Consider the following 4,491-nt stretch of genomic DNA (forward strand, 5'->3'; position numbering starts at 1 on the left):
TTCTGCATTTAGGTCATGTAATGTTCCCCCTATAGAGTTTTAGTTTGCCATGTGATGTTTTTATATTGTATATCTGGGCAAAAGGCACATTTCCTTCTCATTGCATTTCTAAAATAGAGCAATATATGCTGCAGCTTTAAATTGCACACCATTGTGTATATTATGTGCATGGTTACACATGTGTACATGTGTAATTGAGCCTTTGGAGGTATTTCATAAACATTCTAAACCTATTGGTGGCAATTTTGGGTCATGCTATGCACTGTACAAGCTGCATGTTCAGACCTTTGACTGACAGCTCTATAATGTGCAGACGGGTGGTTGCTGTTTTCATTGTAAAAATAGAGTTCCTCCATGTAATGATTAACTACTTTGATCCAGGCCTTTTTAATAGCCTATTTAAGGCTAATAAGTAAATGCATGATATGTAGTGAAGCCAGGCCAATTCTTCCAAGTATTTAAGCAGCAAATGTGTTGATGTGTACAGAATTACACCCTTTTGAGTGCTGAATTTAGTTCATTTTGTTGAGTTTACCCAACATTTATTTATTATCTAGTGTAGTAGGTCGGACACCATGGGGATAGTAGTACTATATGGTCATCCAAGACAGTATTTTAAAGGAGAAGCAGAGCTAAATCAGTTCAGCTATAAGAGTCCCTGAACAAAATTGTAAAATTTGCAACAAGGTTAACAAGAGTGATACAGTTTCTTGCACCTTTAAAATAGTTTCCAGGATTCTTTTAGTGTTTTTACTGATTTAAGCCCAGAGATAAAATACCATCTTAACTTGGTATCCTAAATTACATGTGTTATATAATTATAAATATTTTGTTTTCTGTTGAATTTGAAAAGTTAATATGAATCTTGCAAGATGTGGGGGACTATAGATTGGGCCACCTGTGTTAACTGTAGCTGTAAGGGGTACGTTTTCATTAAACAAATTATACTTTTTTTCTCTGAGCTAGTGTTTTGTTTCTATCTTATTAGCATTATTTTTTTTGCAACAGATTGTCACATGTTCATAGCACATCAAAGGATTTCTTTTTGCAGTGTTGCGTCGGTCATCTCTGCTTTGTTGATTGCCCACTGGGCAGAGTTGTATTGATATAGAACTATCATTACATTGCTTACTAGCCATATGCCTTCAGAATGAATCATAAAATGGGTACAGTGGAGCTCACGTTACATAGACAGATTGAGCCAGGCCTGGTGGCTGCAGAGAATGTTTGCGTTAGCTTTGTGAATCTTAATAGGCTTCCAGGAGTATCCTGCTCTTTAAACCTGCTGACCATATGCGGCTTCTCACATTAGCCTTTTTTTTGTTCCTGACCACACATGTTGATTGTCTGACATGGCAGATTTTAGATTCAAAGCCAGTGCATTTTCTGCCTGCTTCTTCTAGGTGACCTTAAAGGGAACACATAGCTGTATCAATGTTAAATAACTATAAACAAGTAAAATAAATAAGTTAGTTGAAAAATATAAACATAATAATAAATGTTATTCTTTATAACCTTACAAAAAATTTTGTATATAGATACAGCAAATTCTCTTTTAAAAGCAAACCATAATAATTCATGAACACACAAAATCATAAAAAAAAGTTTGAATAATAACGTTCACATGTTGAAAATTCAGGAACAATTAACACTATAAAGTCCCAACAAATCTACTTCCAAACTAATAAAAAAGTGAATATGATCTTGGCCAACTGAAATGATGAATCTCTACTGTTGCCAAATGTTTTGACAATTTATGTCTATTCAATTTTTTTAAAAAGGCTGTGGTACATGCACATTTTAAAAACTCTGCAAGTACAACATTATACTTATTGATTCTAAAATTAGTCCTTGGTGCTGCTTCTGCGCCACTAAAATGCCAAGTAATGTCAGTCCTCACCTGCTAGACTACAAAACATTGCCCTATCTGTATCTCAGAACAAGTAGGAATGGCTACTTGGGATTTCAGTGCAGAAGAGGCATAGAGCACAGTAAGTTAAAGGAAACCTAATTTCTGAAATTTCAGAGTTAATTTCTATATCTACTAAATTGTTAAAAGAAAACAAAACAGAGTAAACTGAATGAACTGAGTATGTCATTTTGTAGAAGTTGCTTCAAGCAATTTATCAGATCTATATGACGACCCGTAAGAATAAAGCTTTTTACAGACATCAGATTTCTGTCACTGGAAGCAATCTTATGTGATCATTTCTAGTAATAATAGCATTAATGAGTACTGTACACACAGCTCTTCATTTCTATAGAGAAGGAAGGAGGGAGGATAATTAAGCAGCACCCTGCAGTATCTCCTGCCCTAAGAAATGACAACAGTTGTCACTGTCCCATCGTTTAGTGATCCACCATGGCTGACTGCTAAATGACATTGGGGAAGCGAGATCTTTTAAGGGATCATCACCCAAGATGATTATAATCATTCGTCTCTAGAGACAATTGTCGTGTTTTTACATAGCTTAAGAAGCACTTATAGATTAGTTCCAAAAACGCATTGTAGTCAAAAAGTAATAAAGAAACTTGGTCCTTTATAGTCAATGTATTCTTCACTTCACAAACTGATGTACAGTATATTCTAGTAAAAGATCATAGAAAGAATACGTGATTGTGTACAAGACCCATTTAAATTACAGTATAATGTTAAAAATTCACATTGGCAGGTGCCCAAATCAAAAGCAAAATCAGTAGCAGGTAGTTTCAAGTAACTCCTTACTAAAACATGCACAATGATACAATACATCTAATGGTAATGATATTCTACATAACTTCCCCTCCTTTACTAAATATGTTTCATGTCAAATACAAACATACCTTTTATATGACAAAGTGTTAATTTACAGCTAGTTCTGTGTTGTTTAAATACAATGTAGTATTCATTTCTAATGGTAAAAATGTGTAATGTGTTAGTGCATCCGGATAAATGATGATGGCAAATGTTTGTATCTAAGCAATCTGCATGCATAGAATTTTTATTGTAGTGCAGATTTGATTTAGTTAATACTTATACGAAAAAGCTAAAATAGTGTGATAAGAATACATTGCTGAAAGTATAAACACACTGTACTGGTACAAGTCTATTTTATTGATCTGCCAAATGTTGATTTCATTGCTCCATGTATGATAAAGAATGAGCTGAAATGTTTAATGTTTTTTTTCTAGCTCATAAACAGCAGCCTAGAACAATGAAAATCTGCTGCAAATATTCTTCCCATAAATTGGTAAATATATACCATACTGGTCATAAAAGGGTTAAGTGCTTAGGTCTTAAGAAGGTTTACCGCACACAGACACCCTCACACTAAATGTGTTGCCCGCTTTACATATATCTGCCCTAAGGCTGCAGCATCTGTAACTCTGCTTCTCCTAACCTACAAAATTGCTGCATCAAATGCAAAGGGTGAGTTTCAGATTACAAGAACAAAATCTCTGAAAATTGGAGAGGGCAAAGTTTGATCTCTTCCATATTGAGACCTGTGAACAATACCGTCTTTCTAATACAAAACAAGTGTGAGACATCAAAGCTCAGATCAGGGCCTAATCTAAGTACATGGCACTTACTTGGGAAATCTCAGAGGATATTCACAGATGTCCTTGCCAAAGCTTGACTTGTGTTCAGATATCCAAAAACCTAAAGCTGTATTCTTATCCTCCTAGAAGAAAATACACAATCTTAATTATTCTGAAAAGCCAAAAAAACAATATTTACCTGCCGACAAACAAATCAGAAGTTGGAAAAACTACCTATTGCTAATTGTTAATCAGCAGATATTTTCCTATCACCGCCAATTGGTAGCAGGACCATACATCTAAATTAAAACCAGTGTTGTGCTGAACAATCATAGCTGGGCCTTAAAAGACTGTTGGAAAGCAATTGGTTTTTCAAGATTTGCAGCATTGTGTTGAAAAATTCAATCTAGTTTTAGAGACAGGCTGCACGCTGCTGAGCAGAACAAGCAGCAGAGATCTAGTAAAGATAGAAATCTCTATAACTTATCAAACACATGCTCATTGGTGCAATTCAGTGCCAATGCGATGCCACTTAGAATGAATGTAGTGCAACAATGTAGTCTCATGATGAGAAGAAGTAAGGACAGAAAAATGGAGTTGCTACTGCAGGTTTTATTGTTAATGGATCAGGCTTTGAAGCTGCCATCCTGATCCTGGTTACATCATCAAAACTCTGAACATCAGTTGCGCATTTTTGTTTTATACCAGTGACTCAAAAGACGTGAATGAAGCAGGTTCAACAATGTCAGATATAGCAATGGCATCTTCTATATTTTTTTTATTTGCAGGATCATTTTATCCTTATACCGTATGTACAGTAGTTGCTAACAAAAAGGAGGATGCAGCAAAGGACCTGCACTGAGAATACATGGGCAGCAACCTAAATAATTAACTTCCATCAGTGTATTTTGATGTGGTGGTGGTGGGGGACTGCTACAGTACATCTCTGAGCAGCTGGATATCCAAAGCCCT

General features: G+C 35.3%; 1 protein-coding gene across 2 annotated transcripts in view; it reads left to right on the forward strand.

The window, feature by feature from the left end:
- The window catches only part of MYO3B (myosin IIIB), a 152,803-nt gene that overhangs the window by 145,236 nt on the left and 3,076 nt on the right, over nucleotides 1–4,491 (forward strand). Inside the window, exon 31 of one of the 2 annotated variants that reach the window (XR_011921729.1) lies at nucleotides 3,172–3,230. The exons of the other annotated variant lie outside the window; for it this stretch is intronic. The gene's annotated coding sequence lies outside the window, so the exon portion shown is untranslated. The remainder of the gene's footprint in view (nucleotides 1–3,171; nucleotides 3,231–4,491) is intronic. 2 annotated transcript variants of the gene reach the window in all.

Source organism: Pyxicephalus adspersus, chromosome 7 (genome assembly GCF_032062135.1).
Source record: "Pyxicephalus adspersus chromosome 7, UCB_Pads_2.0, whole genome shotgun sequence".
In the NCBI taxonomy this organism is placed as follows: Eukaryota; Metazoa; Chordata; class Amphibia; order Anura; family Pyxicephalidae; genus Pyxicephalus; species Pyxicephalus adspersus.